Genomic DNA, 20,099 nt, shown 5'->3' with positions numbered 1-20,099 from the left:
TGTTCATTATACACACGAACTGTTATGTTCGTGGTGCTTTATGGTAAAAGCAATGAATAAAACTGATATATGTTTTACTGAATACAATGAAATGAGGTAGCATTATTGTGTCAAGGTAGGGTAATAACGTCATAGGAAGGCTAATATTGTCACTGAAGTTTTTTTTTGTTGAATGTGTTCATTATTCTCACCAAGTTTCTGTCTCATATCATTTTGAATTAAAAGAGTTAACTGTGAATTGTTGTATCATTTTTTTTATAAAATACCATGTTGTCAGAAATGTTGTCACTAATCTGAAGTTCATTATGAGGCTTTCACAAAATGTTAACGCATAATGAGTGATGTAGATGAACAAATGCGACAATAACTATATAATAATAATAATAAAAATAAGATCTTCACTGAATCATTTACAAAAGGCAACTAATAAAACTTGCAGAGGAACACGTGGTCTTCAATGTCCTCCGTTGTTGTCAGGGGCATGAGGACACAGTCGTCCATACACTTGATGTGCCAATAACGGGGACACCTGCCACATCCTACCCAGTTAGCGCAGATAGCTCTAGTTTAGCTTTGCTCGAACTTCGAAACAACCCAGTCCTACCCAGTCTTTCAGTTTTTCCTCCGTGTAGCTGTTACCACATCCAGCGCACACATTGATGTTAATTTCATCCATTTCATTCTCATCACTCTCATCCACCCTATTGAATATCCTCTTCATCCTCACCCTCAGAATCAACCACCTTCCTCTCATTTATTGACACTTTCAATGTTCATTCTCGTCACTCTCATCCACGTATTGAATATCTTCATCCTCCTCCTCACCCTCAGAATCAACCACCTTTCTCTCATTTCTTGACACTTTCAATGTTCATTCTCGTCACTCTCATCCACGTATTGAATATCTTCATCCTCCTCCTCACCCTCAGAATCAACCACCTTTCTCTCATTTCTTGACACTTTCAATGTTCATTCTCGTCACTCTCATCCACGTATTGAATATCTTCATCCTCCTCCTCACCTCAGAATCAACCACTTTTCTTTCATTTTTTGACACTTTCAATGTTCATTCTGTCACTTTCATCCACGTATTGAATATTTTCATCCTCCTCCTCACCTCAGAATCAACCACCTTTCTCTCTTTTTTGACACTTTAATGTCTATTTCGTTACTTTTATCTATTGTATTGAATATCTTCATCCTCCTCCTCACCTCTCAGAATCAACCCTTTCTCTCATTTCTTGACACTTTCAATGTTCATTCTCGTTACTTCTCATCTACGTATTGAATATCTTCATCCTCCTCCTCACCCTCAGAATCAACCACATTTCTCTCATTTCTTGACACTTTCAATGTTCATTCTCGTCACTTTCATCCACGTATTGAATATCTTCATCCTCCTCCTCACCCTCAGAATCAACCACATTTCTCTCATTTCTTGACACTTTCAATGTTCATTCTCGTCACTCTCATCCACGTATTGAATATCTTCATCCTCCTCCTCACCCTCAGAATCAACCACCTTTCTCTCATTTCTTGACACTTTCAATGTTCATTCTCGTCACTCTCATCCACGTATTGAATATCTTAATCCTCCTCCTCACCCTCAGAATCAACCACATTTCTCTCATTTCTTGACACTTTCAATGTTCATTCTCGTCACTCTCATCCACGTATTGAATATCTTCATCCTCCTCCTCACCCTCAGAATCAACCACATTTCTCTCATTTCTTGACACTTTCAATGTTCATTCTCGTCACTCTCATCCACGTATTGAATATCTTAATCCTCCTCCTCACCCTCAGAATCAACCATCTTTCTCTCATTTCTTGACACTTTCGTTGTTATATTTTCCTTTTGTTCCTCTCGCTCTCTTCTCCTATTTTCCTTCTCTTCTCCTTTTCGTTTCTTTTCATCCTCGCGCTCCTGTTTCTTTCTAAGAATTCTCTCTTTTCTTTTCTTCTTCCTTCTTTGCATGCCACTTCAGCGCAGCCTTGCCAGACAAAGCTTTCGGCATGGCCTCTTTTTTGTTTTGATTTTTCCTGGATGCCGAAGCTATTTGGGATGTTTTGAGCTCCCAAAAGATTGGGGCAGCATCGGGCTCAGCGAACTCCAGCTGGGTTTGACTTGTTGTTGGAGTCTGCGGATTGGTGGAAAAGGAATGTATGGATGATAAAAACGACGGTGGTGAGTGTGGTGAAGTGATGAAGGCATTCTGGCGTCACATGCCACCCAGATTAATCATTTGGACACTTACGATAGAAGAGTCATGAGATACACTCAAGTCCTCCTCATCTCTACTGGACATGTTGCCTGCTGAGGAAGAATTCTAACGACTACAATGGCTCATGCCATTTACCCTTCATCGTTCTGTCGCCTCTTCTTTCCGATAGCTAATTGAGATAACATCTATAAATTTCGGAATAAGTGTTTCATATTGAATCATATAGAGCATTGAACTGCCTTTCCCTCCCATATTAGTAAAAATCCACACATGACTGCTGCTACAAATACGCTATATGTGAAACTAATCGCTCCCCAAAATTGGTGTTGTCACTTAAATTTCATGTTCACCTGTGATGTTTCATTTATTTATCTCGAACAATTAAATCGTAAACTGACAATTTTCAGGATTTTCCTTCGATCTGCAAGGTGACGACATTAACCGAACATTGAATTTTGGGTGAGTAATATTTTCATGCCCGGTCCTGTCACCTTTCAATGTCATATGTCATGGCGGCCTCCAACAATCTTTTGTGCATTTTCTTAAATGGATTATGGCTGAAGTTTGTTGTTCCACTTCTCAAGTTTAGTGGGATATAATTTTTTTCCTTTACTGTGATCCTTATGAACATTGCTTATCAAGATATTTCTTATGTATTATCAATAGGTAAGAAATTATAAACCATAATACTCTTTTTGACGTATTATCAATCGCCGTCGACAAATACAATCGTTAGTTTTGTTTTATTGGAATTTCGAACAAAGCTACTCGAGGGCTATCTGTGCTAGCCGTCCCTAATTTAGCAGTGTAAGACTAGAGGGAAGGTAGTTAGTCATCACCACCCACCGCCACCTCTTGGGCTACTCTTTTACCAACGAATAGTGAGATTCACCGTCACATTATAACGCTCCCACGACTGAAAGGGCGAGCATGTTTTGGTGCAACCGGGATTCGAACCCGCGACTCTTGGATTAGGAGTCGCACGTCTTAACACGCTTGGCCATGCCGGGCCTTCTTTTTTTAAATAGTATTTTATTATTAGCATCGTCTTTAAACTGCAATAATGATACATGCCCCACCATAATCGTTGGTTGGCAAAACTTTCGCGCTGAAAATTTCTCGCGCTATTCAACCCGTATGTTGAATTCGCATTGGTTAATAAACTATTTACGTCACAGGGGACGATATCACCCTCCACTGACCTATGTCTTTATAATTAAGAAAAACATTAAAGTGGTACGCGAATATGAAAAGTTTGAGACCAACAGATTTATATCGTAATTTCTTATTTTAGTATATTTTATATTAATACAGGTTAAGTAGCTTCTTTATTACAAAGAATATTATCTTTCAATGGTTAAAACAAAACGTGAAATTGATTCGTAATTTATTAATAATAAATTGATAATGAGCTACTGAAAATAGCGACAACATCCAGCCTAGCGACAACATCCAGCCTAGGAATAAACGCATTCTGACCAAGGGTTGTTTTCATGGGGCAGATTATGTTCTAGTTAATGGTTCTATCGGTGTATGAAATTGACTGCATTCTTACCTGGTTAATTCTTAGTTCTCATCGATTTACGTAACTTTCTTTTATCTGAAGTTGTTGATAACGGAGGATTTAAAATTGTAAAACATTGCCAGGGTTAGGAGGCCCTGGCATGGCCAGGTTGTTAAGGCTCGTGACTCGTAATCTGAAGGTTGCGGGTTCGAATCTTCGTCACACCAAATACGCTTGCCCTTTCAGCCGTGGGGGCGTTACAATGTGACGGCAATCCCAGTATTCATTGGTAAAAGAGTAACCCAAGAGTTGGCGGTGGGTAGTGATGAATAGCTGTCTTTCCTCTAGTCTTACACTGCCAAATTAGGGACGGCTAGCGCAGATAATTCTCGTATATCTTTGCGAGAAATTCAAAATAAACCAGAGTGAGAAACTATTTTTATGACAGAAAAATAATAACGACAACATAAACCTTGTAAATTCAAACTTTGCCGAAATATTGGAGTCTTCATGTACAATAAATTTGTTTGTTTGTTAAGAATTTCGTGCAAAACTATACCAAGGATATCTGCGGTAGCCATCCATAATTTAGCAGTTTAAAGTAGCTAGTCATCACTTCCCACCGCCGGCTCTTGGGTTCTTCTTTTTTCACAAATAGTGGGATGGACCGTCACATATAACGCTCCCACCACTGAAAGGGCGAATACGTGTGACATTATGGGGATTCGAAATCGCGACTTTCAGCTTACGAGTCGAGCGCACTAACCACTTGGTCATTCCTGTTCTGTTTACAAAGGAATATATATAAATATAATTGGACTGTCTGTTGTGTGTCCACGTAACTACTTCGCAGGGTATGGATGGATATTCACCCAAAACTGGTAAAGAGGTTTATTATTACATTCATGTAGGGATACATACAAATGTTCAGTTTTGCATTTAGCGTTTTCATTTTTATTGTCGTATTTTACCACCACTTTGACCCCTTGTGATGGATTTTCACTAAATATGGTACAAGAGAATCAACTTTTCGTGTCCTAAAATAACCTTTCATTGCTCATGAATTTACATAACTTCCGTCCAGAGTTCGGTACTCGAGTCAGTAAGTAATATGTAAGTGGCTATACATGTGAAAGTGTACACATAACTTCCGTCCAGAGTTCGGTACTCGAGTCAGTAAGTAATATGTAAGTGGCTATACATGTGAAAGTGTACACATAACTTCCGTCCAGAGTTCGGTAATTGAGTCAGTAAGTAATATGTAAGTGGCTATACATGTGAAAGCAAATTTTTATTTTTATACAAATATGACATTCATGTTTTTACCAGTGCGTGTTGTGTCTAAAGAAGTATATAGATATTTGTTCATATTTTTTTAATCATCAGAAATTTCATCCAACTCTATTCGCTTAAGGAATATAGGTGCGTGGCTAGTGCTGTCATCATGTTTACGTTTCTGTCAAAACGGACTTTCTAAGTTACAGTAATACTGCAAATAAAGTCTAAAGAATACATATAACTTAATAAGCATATGACAAACCAGTTGATCTAGAGGGTGTATATTCCTGACGATCTAACATATCTCTACATTTAAAGGTTTTGTTTGTTTGTTTTGAATTAAGCACAAAACTACACAATGGGTTATCTGTGCTTTGCCAACCACGGGTATCGAAACTCTGTTTTTAGCCCTCTGAGTCCTCAGACATACCGCTGTGCCACTGTTAGAATATTCTTTCTAGCGGCTTAAAAAGAGGTATTTTCAAGACAAACAGTTTCGATCTCACCACCAAACAGTTACTTCAGAAACGAAAAAGATGATGTTAAACATATTTTACTGCAGTAAACCATTATTTTGATTAACGTTATCATAAAAAAAAGTATTTTGCTTCAAGTTTTATGCCTGTTATCTGCTATTTTATACGCCAGGATGATAAAGGTTCGATTTACATTTAAAAATTCGTTTTATATATAGTATGTAGATAACAATACAATACATGAAACATTAGTGGGATGGTTAGGTTGATTTAACAGTCTTGTTTTTATGTAATGTAACACAATGTTTAGGGACAACATCAGACCTACTTGTCCATCTTGCTGTCTCATCCTCTAAACAGAACTATAACTATTAAATAAATACATTTAAAAATAATTCTCAAAACAAACCCTTATTATTTATACAGTTATCAAGTTATCTCTTAAACTCACTTGAAATTATTGACTTCAGAGTATTAATAGAGAAACCACTCCAGACTCCTTTCATTAATTTATGTTTGTTTTTCGTTAATTAATTTATTCTTATAAAACGGCTAATACTTAGAACGTAGCTTGTTGTAGTTAGTACAGTTTAGCTTTGTTTATTTAATACACTATAACTTGTTTTAGTTGGTATAGTATAGTTTGTTCTGGTTGGTACACTATAGCTTTGTTCATTTAGTACAGTATAGCTTGTTGTAGTTAGTACAGTGTAGCTTGTTGTAGTTAGTACAGTTTAGCTTTGTTTATTTAATACACTATAACTTGTTTTAGTTGGTATAGTATAGTTTGTTCTGGTTGGTACACTATAGCTTTGTTCATTTAGTACAGTATAGCTTCTTTCAGTTAGTACAGTGTAGCTTGTTTTAGTTGGCACAGTATAGCTTCGTTCATTTAGTACAGTATACTTTAGTTTAGTTGGTACAATATAGCTTTGTTTATTTGGTACAATATAACTTATTTTAGTTGGTACAATGTAGCTTTGTTCATTTAGTACAATATAGCTTGTTTTAGTTAATACAGTATAGCTTGTTTTAGTTAATACAGTATAGCTTGTTTTAGTTGGTACAGTGTAGCTTTGTTCGTTTAGTACAATATAGCTTGTTTTAGTTAATACACTATAGCTTGTATTAGTTAATACAGTATAGCTTGTTTTAGTTAATACAGTATAGCTTGTTTTAGTTGGTACAGTATAGCTTTGTTCATTTAGTACAATATAGCTTGTTTTAGTTAATACAGTATAGCTTGTTTTAGTTGGTACAATATAGCTTGTTTTAGTTAATACAGTATAGCTTGTTTTAGTTGGTACAGTGTAGCTTTGTTTGTTTAGTACGGTATAGCTTGTCTTAGTTGGTACAGTATAGCTTTGTTAATTTAGTATGGTATAGCTTGTTTAAGTTGGTACAGTCACTACAGTTTCGTTTAATTGGTACAATGTAGGTTTATTAATTTGAAACAGTATAACTTGTTTAAGTTAGAACAGTATGGCTTGATTTAGTTGGTACAGTATAGCATAATGTAACTGGTACAGTATAATTGGTTTGTTGTAAAAAGTACAGGTTGGACAATTGGACAGTATATATCGGTTTTCGTAATTCGACCGATAGATGAAGGACCATTGAGTTTCATTGGGGTGGCTGATGGCAGGTTGTACCCACGTTTTAGACAATCTGGTATTATTATTCCATTTATAAGCGTTGGAAAAAAATATTATATGTATACAAGGAGATATGACATCCTATATGGTATTCATATTTGATTGAAAAACAAAATAAAATGGACATTTTCTAAAAGCATTTTTTTCTGAAAAGTACTGCACAGGAAGAGCATTCTGATTGTATTCTTTAGTAATACACAAATCACTGTATCAGAGTATTGCAATGTACAAAGTTAAAATTCTTAAAACATTTTGCTGACATAAACTGTGCTTTTTTATATTTTAAAAGTGGATCCGTTTATTGAAAAAAAATGTTTTCTAGAACTTTCTTAGTACCACATTAAAAAATTACATCAATAAAGATATAATAAAACTCTCGTGTACAGTGCTAGTGAAAGTGATGTTCTGGTTGTGAGTAGAGTAAGTTTTTTTTTAAAGCGTGTTCTATTACAAAGAAATGGTTGTCACATATACGTAGCTGATTATTTGTATCTTGAATACCCAAAGTGTGAATATGTTTTAAGGATGCCACTCAGTACATGACAGAGGAGTTTTGGTTAAATAAATAGATACTGACTTACACTTAATTTTTTAAAATCTCTTGTACATGTTTTTCTCTTATATTCAATGTTATTATTTCTTAACTTTAGAGACGTGACAGTTTTGTTCTTCAACAACCTAAGTAACTTTTAATATCATTCACATTGTTTTCAAATACGTTAAAATATAACTCAAACTTACTTTTTGATTTTTACTTGAATTTTTGTTTGCAGGGCTATTTAGGAGATGGTGCAGGAGTTTTGGTTACATACATTGTTAGTGACATACACGCTACGTCCATTACAGTAAGATTACATGTTTTATCATATTGCTGTTTTTAGAATGTCATATACGACCTCTTTGATAAGAAGAATTCAAGAGGTTCTACCTTTGCTGATGAAGGATTTAACTGTTTAAATAAGAAACTTAAGATCTCAGTTGTCCCTAGAATAATTATCAGTATTTGTGATTATGTTTACTTGCAAGTTTGTACGATATTGGTCGAAATTAGTACTTTTATTTATAAGGTATTTTGTCCTTTATTTTGGATCTGGATTCTTGTTTATAACATTGTATTACCTGAAGAACGAAGTCAGTATTCAGTTAGTGATGAAACGTAGCGGAAGTTCTATTAATGATATCGACTTCGTTCTAATAACATATAACACATTTTTATTATTCTATGTCGCAATTACAAAGACTGAAGTATACTTGAAAGTGTTTTTCTTATAAGCTTGGTTTGAAATTTGTGTAAAGATACTCGATGGCTATCTGCGCTATTCGTTCCTAAATTAGAAGTGATAAACGATTCTTGGGCCACTTTTACCAAAGAAAAAAAAGATTGAATGTAACATTATAACGTTTCCACGCATGAAAGGGCGAATATATTTAGTCACAGGATCCCTAGTCGAATCCCCTAACAACCAAGGCCATCTCAGGCTTAATGTCTATTTATCTATATCTTTAAATTGACCCCCAGTGGCAAGCGGTATGTCTGCGAACTAATAACAGTAGAAATCGAGTTTCACAACCCGCTATGGGCAAAACAAAGGTAACTCATCATGTAGCATTGTGCTTAACTTCAAACAAAACTTTAGTTCGTTTTAATGGTAAAGAATAAACAAAATACATACCACCACAAGGTTGTGTTGATGTATATTTATATACATACCACCACAAGGATGTGTTCATGTATATTTATATACATACCACCACAAGGTTGTGTTCATGTATATTTATATACATACCACCACAAGGTTGTGTTCATGTATATTTATATACATACCACCACAAGGTTGTGTTCATGTATATTTATATACATACCACCACAAGGTTGTGTTCATGTATATTTATATACATACCACCACAAGGTTGTGTTCATGTATATTTATATACATACCACCACAAGGTTGTGTTCATGTATATTTATATACATACCACCACAAGGTTGTGTTCATGTGTATTTATATACATACCACCACAAGGTTGTGTTCATGTATATTTATATAATATTTCATATTCTCTAACTGTGACAGAACATGAATATATTTTTTAAATAAATGTTCTCACAAACGTATGGCTTGAATAAATTGTACGTGTCGTACTAAATACAGGATATCATACTTTCTTTATAGTAACTAATTTTTGTTCTCATTATAAACAGTTATTGTACACATTATTTATTGTTTCAACTTGGGACAACAATGCACTGTACATCAGTTCACCCGGGAAGCATTTATAAGAAATACTAAAAGTATTATTCCAAGACATGATTGTATTCTCGTTGCGATTATCTGTTACGTATAATTTGACAGTTGTATAGAGCTTTAATGTTTTATTGCAAATAATACATTTTGGCTTTTTACAATTTAAAGAACAAAATTCTGTATGAACGTTAATTCGTATGTACTACGTCCATGAAGTACAAATACACAAAAGAGAATTATCAGCTCGGCCATAAAAGCACTATCGAGAAGCTCTGTAAATTTGGTGTTTTATTAAAACTAGAGTTTACTGTTTATGTTTACCACAATGTGGACAAACAAACAGTACTAGCACCGGAAATGGACAGAGAAAATTCCGTGTTCCTGCAACAATACATACATTGAAGAAACGGGAAGAAAACCCGTGACAGGAATAAAAGAACAGAAAGATAATACAAGACTTATGAAAACATAAAATTCAGTCATTGCAGAGCACACCACGTCAACTGGACCAAGAATAAACTGGGGGAAAACTAGAATCATTGAGACAAACGAATTTTGAAAGACAAGAAAAATCAAAGAATAATTTTATATTAACACCATTAAACGTTCACTGAACAGAGATTCTGGATTACAGGTGAGTAACCTGTGGCTGCCATTGGTGAATTTGCAGGAAATCTCTCCTCCAGTCAGAAACAGTGATAATCCAACCAATCACAATACGCTCTCCACAATCCACCAGGACAATATAAAAACCGTCAGCACCTACAAACACACTGACTTGAAGACGAAATGCGGAAGATTTTCGAAACGTTGTCCTCTACGTTTGTGTCTCCACAACAGGCAGCTGCTGTCCATTCTACAAAGTTTCATCGAGAAAATGTTCAAGTCATCACTAAAAACGATGGCGCCATCTTTTTTTCTGTTACAAAATTACTGACGAAAGATAAAGATAACGTTGGAAAAGGACAGATAAAACTTTCAATTCGATACCAAAAATAGTAGCGCCACCTAACATTCTATTCTGTTTAACAATTGTGGACAGAACTGGTGCTGGAAATGGGTAGAGAAAAATATCAAGTTAAATGCCAAAAACGGTGTCGCCACCTGGTTTTGTTTATTTATCTACAACATTACAGACAAAATAGGTGTTGAAAATTGACAGATAAAATTTTCAGTTTACTGCAAAAGTCAAACTGGTGTTGAAGATGAACAGAAAAAATGTTTGACCGAATATTAAAAACAATGACGACACTTAATATTTAAATTTCTTGTTCGATTATTTCTTTTTTTATCACATTCAATGTTATAATTTTTTAACTTTTGTGACATAACATTGTTTTCTCTGCCACAATATAAATACCCATTAACCTGTCAATATCATGGATATTTTTTCAAATGGGCCAAAATATAATTCAAACTTATCTTTTGATTCTTACTTGGATTATTCTATCTCTCTATAATGATATATATACCAATATTATTCTATTAAAATATCGATTTGCCTGTAATTCATGTCTTTTCTACATTAGATTTGTTGCATGTTTATTTGTAATGCTCTATATTTGATAAACCTCGTGATATCAAACATTCTATTTCATTAAAGTACAAAATCACCAAAGGAATGGTGTCGCAGTCCAAAGTGTTGTGAACATAAAATGTCATGTATAATTTTATCTACAAGAGTTGTTTCTCTTACTTATACAATTTTATCTACAAGTGGGGATTTTTACACATAAAATTTTATCTACAAGTGTTTTTTACATATATAATTTTATCTACGAGTGGGTTTTCTCGTCATCACGTATAAAAACATTTATTTCACATTAGCTAATTTCGGCTCAATATAAAGAACACTAGCACCACCTAACTTTGTTTTGTTTACTACATTGTTGTTTTTGTATCTTGTTCTGTTATTTTTTTTCCATTGCCCATAACGTCATTATGTTATCTTTTGTTGTTTTTTTATTTTGATGTGTCAAGTTAAAATGGCTGGCCACCCTAGAAGAGTACTTCAATAGAGAAGTTTCACTTCACAGCGTCATCTGGCAGGAAATAAAAAAAAAGAAGAAAATAATTCTAAAACAATGGAACACAGAACTTGTCATGTGTTCACTGTGTGAGAGTTGATTGACTGTATTTACTTCATTATGACAATAATTTAATTTTCTTCCCAATAAAATTAATTTTAAGAACCCTGGTGTAGAATGTTACTTATGTTCTGAGGGTCAACAAGTGTGGTTCTCCATTGTTCTCTGTTTCTTACTGTGTCTAAGTCAAACTACCCTCCTGTAATCATCTGTAAATGTCATGAAGCCAATTACGTCACTACCTACCTCTCGCTCTTTCCTGTAGGATTTTACCAATCAGATTTCTTCCAACATTTCCAAAGACCTAATTATGTTTCCTACAAATAAAATCATATTGTTACTTCCTTTTCTGACGTAAGTAGGAACGCCGGTTTAACAGTAATTATTTGGAGTAATAGAATTTACTGCTAATTGACTAATTTTAAACCATAACAATATTTGTGAATGTTAAACAACAACAAGGATCCAGTTGAGAGATGTCATACAATAATACTTCCTTGCCTCAGGCCATTCACAACCCAATACTCACCACAAGCCTTACAATGCCAAGTAATTCTGATTGGGATAAACATGGCTGCTTTGTTTCTTTAATGCTTTTGTCGTTATTACAATAATATACATAAGGAACGTTGTGGTACTTGCCAATCTTATATGTGGTCGAAATGCAGTTTGTTTTTTAAGTGACGTTGTCACTTACACTTGATAATATCCAGTCATTTATCCGTTTCTCTTTATCGTTTTTATCTACCCGAGTCTCTAATCCGAAAGTTGATAGAAGTTCCCCCCAGTGTTTCCTCCTTGGGATCGCTTAGTTCCGAAGGCTCGGGTGTTTTACTGACAGTACTAGCCCTTGGACTTCTGCAAAATAACCATTTGTCTTCCAGATATTTGTATACTTCTTTAATATTATAACGCTTCGATGGTTTGGGATCCATCAGACGACGAAAAAGTCGCAATAGTCGTGGTGTCATTCTTTTAAAGTCTTTTGGTGTGCGCGTGGTTTTCCTTTTTTGCCACTGTACAAATTCCGTAAAGTTTGGATCGGTGATGTCAGCTTTTTCCCACGGGAATTTAGCAAAGAGTGCTCCAAAGATCAGCATTCCCATCTGCCACACGTCAGAACCGATCTCAACATTGTAACCCTCCAGATGAACAGTTTCCCAGATCTCTGGCGGACAGGTTGGCAGAGAACGGGTACGTTTCTTCACCAGCGTGCCCGTCCGCCGTGTGAGGCCAAAATCACTCAGCTTTATCTTCGAAAAATCGGCGTGGAAAATCAAAACGTTTTCCGCTCGGACATCTCGGTGAACCAAATCTTTGCTATGCATGAATTCAAGCGCTGATGTCACTTGTCTCACCACAAGTTTAACGTCTTTCTCTTCCAATCCATTCCGCTGTTCAATTACTTGCCATAAATCACCAGAGGGTGCCACTTCTTGGGCAAAGATGTAGTGATCTTGGGTTTCAAAACTTACGTCGTAGGTGTCAAGTATGTTCATGTGGGGAGACAGAAAGTAGCTGTAATGAAATTCTATCTGGAAATCTTTGAGTGCCGTGGTTGCTTTAGGAACTGCTTTTAAAGCGACTTCTTCTTTCCTTTCTTTATGGATAGCCAACATTACTTTCCCATAATCTCCCGATCAATCTCTTGCACTATATCATAGTGATCAGTTAGGTTTGTCATGTGCAGTGGGATATCACGGATTTTGTGAACGGTTATTGATCGTGTTGAGCTCATATCTCCCTGGATATGTCACTTTAGATCTTCATGTAAAGGTCTGTATAAAGAAAACAAATTATAATAATTTTAACAACACAGAGTACTTACATTAGAAAGCTAGGAAGAATAAACTTTTAATAACTTGAGCGTTCTAAGCATCACTTAATACACATTTAAAAAACGAACATGAAATAGATTTCAAAACAAAAATATATGTCCCTGTAGTTCTTCTTATGGGGTATTTATGTCTATTTTTTTTTGCAAATAATGTCCCTCTGTAGGAAAGCGGCAATTTTACATGTTTCTAAAATCTGGATTTCAGTTCCCTGTGGGGGGCATATCTTATTATTGTTCTGTGTGGCTTTGTTCTAAAATGAATGAACAGGTTTAAAAAAAAACACACACCAAAGATTGAGATGTTAATGGAAGGATTTGTTGTTTTTCATGATTAAAATAATTTTTATACCAAGTAAACCTGTTTATAATGTGACAAGAACAGTCTTGTGTGCATTAAAGGAGTATTTCTTTGTTCTTAAGTCCAAAGAATTATGATGAGCTATAAGTGCTTTGCCCATATATAAAAACAAGAATACCTATCTTGCATTTGCTATCGATAATGTATACTTTCAAAACAAGACACTAAGCCGTCTAGATGAGTGGAAAAATTGGTGTCATTTATTTGTTACAGATATGATTCTCTAGACCAACTGCTCCAGCCCTGTTTTGGTGTATAATACTGACTATACTTTAACTGGAATCTGTTGCGAATGGCGCCAGATAATCCAAGGACTGTGTATTAAGTTGCTCCATCTACCGGTACAAGATGTAATTTCATTACTGTGTGTCTTGATCGACACAATAACTTGGGTCCGGAGAATCTTCCAAAATTGCAACGTACTAGTAGCTTCTAGAGGAATCTCGGATTAACGTGTCGATTAGAACTTTAGGACACGTAGATTAACTAAGAGGTGAGGAATATTGATGATAAAAGGTACGAAAATGTACTCGCCATGATGCTGGGTGATCCAATGCCATTTATTAAAACATGCTATAACATACAAAAGTATTATACTACGTCTAGTGAGACGGATGAATCGTAATGGGTATCGCACCGAATTGCGAATTTGAAGATCCATGGTGCGCGTCTCGTTTTTGCAAAAATCACTCTTTGCACATTTGGACCCTGAGTCAAATATCACGCATTGTAAGCGTTGGATACAGTTGCTATTGGCTACCTGTCTTCCCTTCAGTACATTCATTAAATATTAGCAACTTTGGATTAATATCTCAAACAAACAAACATACGCCCCTAAGGTCCAACTGGTACGAAATATATTAACCTTAATTCTAACTGAGCTTTCGTTTTCAAACATTTTGGATACAGTATTTAAATTTTATTTTAAGTTATATTATTTTAGTTACGGTCTGTTTAAACTTTATTTCATCTTTGCTGTAAAACATTGAAAAGAAGATAATTTAAACTACATAGTGTCATTTTAATGAATTAATACTTTTAATAATTACTCTTGAGAGTCCCTTGTCGAACAAAAATTGAAATAAAAATGTATGCATAAAGTACTTTTATTTTATGAAGTTTTTCATTTATAAATTTTACTCCTTACTGGATGTTATCAAGAAAACAGTTCGTTATAAAATAAATATTTCAACAAATTATAAAAATGTTTTGATTATTTCTAGCTTCAATTGCTTTTGTTTTTTGTTGTTTTTTTTAATTTCGCGCAAAGCTACACGAGAGCTATCTGCGCTAGCCTCCCTTAATTTAACAATGTAAGGCTAGAGGGAAGGTAACTAGTCATCACCACCCACCGCCAACTCTTGGGCTGCTCCTTTACCAACGAATAGTGGGATTGACCGTCACTTTATAACGCCCCCACGGCTGAAAGGGCGAGCATGTTTGGTGCGACGGGGATGCGAACCCGCGACCCTCAGATTACGAGTCGCACGCTTGGCCATTTCATAGTATTACAATAAAGAAATCAGTCTGCATATTAATGTTGTCGCGCAACAATCAAACTGTTGTGTTCGTACTGTTTATTTGTTAACGTTTTCAGACACATTGCTAATTTGCGTGTATTAAAGTGTAAAGTGGGCTATCTTCATTGTATCCACTGCCAGTATTGAAACGTGAATTTTTAGGTTATAAGCCTTCGACTTACCGCAGAGCCAAAGTTGCGGTGCTATTTAAAACATTTCATCGAATTATATTATATTATATTATATTATATTATATTATATTATATTATATTATATTATATTATATTATATTATATTATATTATATTATATTATATTATATTATATTATATTATATTATATATATGTAAGTTAAACATTAAAATAAAGTAAGTAAATTTTCAGTCGTATTCCGACTTCTAGCCCTCCCACCCTTCTCAAGTAGATCAGCGGTTGGTCTAAGGTTTTATAACGCTAAAAATATGATTTGTAGTAGAAATAACACAGAGAACCAGTTATGTAGCTCTGTGTGTTTTAAGTGTTATAACCCTGGTGGCGAGTTGTTCCACCTTATTATTATCGTATCTTCACTAGAATGACACATTTTGAAAGTGTTAAGAGAAAGGGCGATCCTGTTTGGTGTGACGGGGATTCGAACCCGCGACACTCAGATTACGATTCGAGCGTTTTCACTATCTGGCCGTGCAGGACCGTTGACGAACTTACAATACTAAAATCCGGGGTTCGATTCCTTGAAATGGACAAGTAGCTCATTGTACAGCTTCGCATTGAGAAAACAACCTCAACAACTTAATGTTCGAAGAATTTTATATTTTATTCGCTTTGTTTTCATTTTAACAAACCATGAAGAGATATCGACTACAACGCTAAAATAAGGGGTTCGATTACCCTCGGTGTGCTCGGCAGATAGCCCGATGTGACTTTGCTATAAGAAAACACACACAGGATATCGACACTTTGTCGACAGCTGGAAATAGAACCATGAAATTCACCTTGTAATTCAGTAAGTTTACTTCTGGTTCACCAGGGAACAGATGAAGGAGTGTTAACAAAATACATGAAATGTTAGCTGTTAAGTATGGCTATGATATGAGATAACTCACAAGATACGTGGTTACTGTTGCTATGTCACGATCGCTGCTATTGTGAATGTATTATAAAAAAAAAACTTTGAGCCAAAAAGACATCCTGATTTAAGAAGTCAAATGTCTAGAGAGAAATAATGAGGAATTGTACCTATTGGTACTTTGTTTGTTGGATTATTTTAGTATCTTGCGCAAAGCTACATATAGAGCATCTGTTTATAGCCTTCCCTGATTTTCAATACTTAATATAAAGGGTTTTCTTCATTTGTTTGTAATTAAATACAAAGTTACACAACGGACTATCTGTGCTCTATCCAGCACTCGTATAGAAACCCGGTTTCTAGCGTTTTACGTCCGCAGATATTACGCTGTGCTACTGATGGGCTAATGTAAAGGGATGTAACTGGTTGACAACATACAAACATAAACGTTTGAACTATTCTTGTTTTAATGCCACCCTTATATCGCACCCACAACCTCAAAGTGCGGGGTATGTTTTTATACCAAAGAACGGGAACAACAGTCTAGGCACGTTAACCGCTGGGATACACCCAGCCCTCATTACTTTATATATTACTATTTAATGTATTTGAAGATCTGACTGATAAAATTAAAGAAACAGAGATTATTTTTAGTAACATTTTAAATTTCAAAACACCGTGCTGTTTAACCTTAGTGACAGAAATAATATATAGTCGAGATTAATTCATTAGCGCCCAGAAAAATTTGTTTTTGAAATTCGCTTAAAGCTACACGAGCTATCTGCGTTAGCCATTTCTAATTTAACCGTGTAAGACAAAAGGGAAGACAGCTAGTCCTCATCGCTAACTCTTCGGCTGCTCTTTTACCAACGAATAGTGGGTTTGCCTGAACCATTATAACGCCCCTACAGTTGAAAGGGGCGAGCATGCTTGGTATGAAGAGGATTCGAACCCGCGATCTTCAGATTGCGATCTGAGCGTCCCTAACTATCTGGCCAAATTCGGTCAGTAAACTTCGAAAACCAACATATATCTCTACTTGAGTTTTCAGCACCCCTTGCGATAATTTTTAAAACTAACCTGAATATTCGTCAACATTATTTCTTTTATAAGTTGTGAATTGTTCAGATGTATTGCATAGTTACCAAAACACGCAAATTTAGGATATGTTAGACAATGCCAGAGTATGTGGTAAAACTGTATTCTTTTTTATTTTTTTTTTTAAATAGCGGTTGGCTGGCTGTCAAAATCATAGTGTGACGTCATTAAATTGACTATTTTGGTGTGGGCTGCAGCCATCTTTTAGTTAAACATTTTAAAGTTAATCTTAAAATGCAATTCATAAAGTGAACGCTGTATTTATATAAAAACTAGCAGTTACAATAGATTTGAAGATACAAGAATATCCACAATTAACTCAAGGCTCGGGCATGGCCAGATGGTGAAGGTACTCGGCTCGTAATCCGAAAGTCGCGAGTTCGAATTCCCGTCCCACTAAACATGCTCGCCCTTTCAACCGTGAGAGCGTTATAAGGTGTTGGTAAAACAGTAGCCCCAGAATTAGCGGATAGTGGTGATGACTAGCTGCCTTCCTCCTAGTCTTACACTTCTACACTGGGGACAGCTAGCGCAGATGGCCCTCCAGAAACTTTGTGCGAAATTCAAACAATTAAGTCAATTTAACGTAGGCCTAACTTAATCTAGCGTCAGTGTAGTAGCAGAATGGACTTTAGGAAGTATATTTATATAATTAATATATTTTACTGAACCTTCTTACATCTGATGGGCAAGCATGAATCCTACGTATATTATCTCGTAAAATTATCACATAAAGTTTGCAAGTGGTGGTTTTTAAAACACTGCCAGGATTTATCATGATGTAACGTGTTTGTAGACTGGATTAAGCTAGTACATGCTGAAGACATCACTTAGTTAAATATAGAAATGTGTTTGTTTCTTTTTTGAATTTCGCGCAAAGCTGTCCCTAATTTAACAGTGTAAGACTGGAGGAAAGCACCTAGTCATCACCGCCAACAGCCAACTCTTGGGCTACTCTTTTACCAACAAATAGTGGGTTTGACCGTCGCATTATAACGCCCCCACGGCTAAAAGAGCGAGTATGTTTGGTGCAACGGTGATTCGAACCCGTATAGTGATATGTCTCTTATCAAAAAAAGAAGAACAGACATGGTAGTAACTTGGGAGACGGATATCCCAGGATGGTTGGAAATTTGGCAACCTCCCACATGTTATGGGAGTGCAGCCATAATGGGAAAAAAATAATAAAGATAACTGAAGTAAATAAACAAAGAATAAGAAAAATAAAACATAATTGTTGAAGAAAATAATAATTGATATAATAAAGAAAGCATTTGAAGTCTTAGGGTTGTTGTGAACAGGTGGAAAGATATTTGTTTACATCATGTTTGATAAGGAGACGACAACCAACAACTTACAAACAGCAACAAAAGTTCTTTTTGTTTTGAATTTCGGGCAAAGCTTCACAAGGGCTATCTGCATTGGCCTTCCCTAATTTAGCAGTAAAAGAGGGAAGACAACCAGTCATCACTACCCACCGTCAACTCTTGGGCTACTCTTTTATCAACTAATAGCGGGTTTGACCATCACCTTATAACACCCCCACAGCTGAAAGGACGAGTATTTTTGGTAGGACGGGAATTCGAACCCGCGACCCTCAGATTGCGGGTCAAGCACCCTAACCACCTACCATGCCAGGTACACAGATAGCTCTTTGTGTGGCTTGATATGTAACAACAAACAAAGAATCACTTCTCTGTGGTTATTTGACAAACGGTTCACATTCAGAAACGCATAGTAAGTAGCTGGAGTGATGAAACTGTTTAAATTGTAAATAGCTGCAATTGGCTGAACAGCAGTTATTTCTATTATATATCAATCAATAGGAAACTGGATTAAGTTAATACTTTTAAAAGATCAAACTATATCCTTGCCTGCCACAAAAGTAGTTTAGATGTCAATAACCTGGAAGGATAATTGAGGACACCTCGAATAGGTAACAATAATAACGAAGAGAAAACTGGAAGGATAATTGAGGACACTTCCAATAGGTAACAATAATAACGAAGAGAAAACTGGAAGAATAATTGAGGACACTTTGAATAGGTAACAATAATAACGAAGAGAAAACTGGAAGGATAATTGAGGACACTTCGAATAGGTAACAATAATAACGAAGAGGAGACTGGAAGGATAATTGAGGACACTTCGAATAGGTAACAATAATAACGAAGAGGAGACTGGAAGGATAATTGAGGACACTTCGAATAGGTAACAATAATAACGAAGAGGAGACTGGAAGGATAATTGAGGACACTTCGAATAGGTAACAATAATAACGAAGAGAATAACTTGTATTATTTTCCTTAAGTAGTTTCTCAAACAACAAAGTAGCAGTTATTTAAACCTTGGAAGTAATAGCGATGAATCCCATAGGATGTTTTAAAGACATTTTTCATCAAGATGTTTACGGGTTCAGGACTTTGCTGGTTGCATACAGAAGTGTCAAATCGATGTTTCAGTTAATATCACTGAAGAGGGCTTATGAATTCTGCGTGGAAAACGAGCGATTCCACCCACTTGATTTATTCAGTTCTTAATGTGATGTAATAAGTGGACCTCACTAGCAATAAACAGTATGTTAAGAAGACAGTATTTTGACAATTAAACTGTTTGATTTATTTTGGACTAATCTTTGTTGTTTTTTCTTCAAATTTCGGGTCTTTAAATAATATCCAAGTTTTGAGATTTGATTGTTTGGAATTCGGTACAAACTACACAATGGGCTATCTGTGCTTTGCCAACCACGG

At 35.5% G+C, this 20,099-nt stretch overlaps 1 pseudogene; it reads right to left on the bottom strand.

Annotated features, from left to right (window-relative positions):
* Positions 1 to 11,388: 11,388 nt before the first annotated feature.
* LOC143237685 (serine/threonine-protein kinase meng-po pseudogene) lies at positions 11,389 to 13,234 on the bottom strand (annotated as a pseudogene).
* Positions 13,235 to 20,099: the final 6,865 nt, after the last annotated feature.

This window comes from Tachypleus tridentatus, chromosome 13 (genome assembly GCF_004210375.1).
Source record: "Tachypleus tridentatus isolate NWPU-2018 chromosome 13, ASM421037v1, whole genome shotgun sequence".
NCBI classification, from domain to species: Eukaryota; Metazoa; Arthropoda; class Merostomata; order Xiphosura; family Limulidae; genus Tachypleus; species Tachypleus tridentatus.
This window is presented reverse-complemented; position numbering and strand designations above follow the sequence as displayed.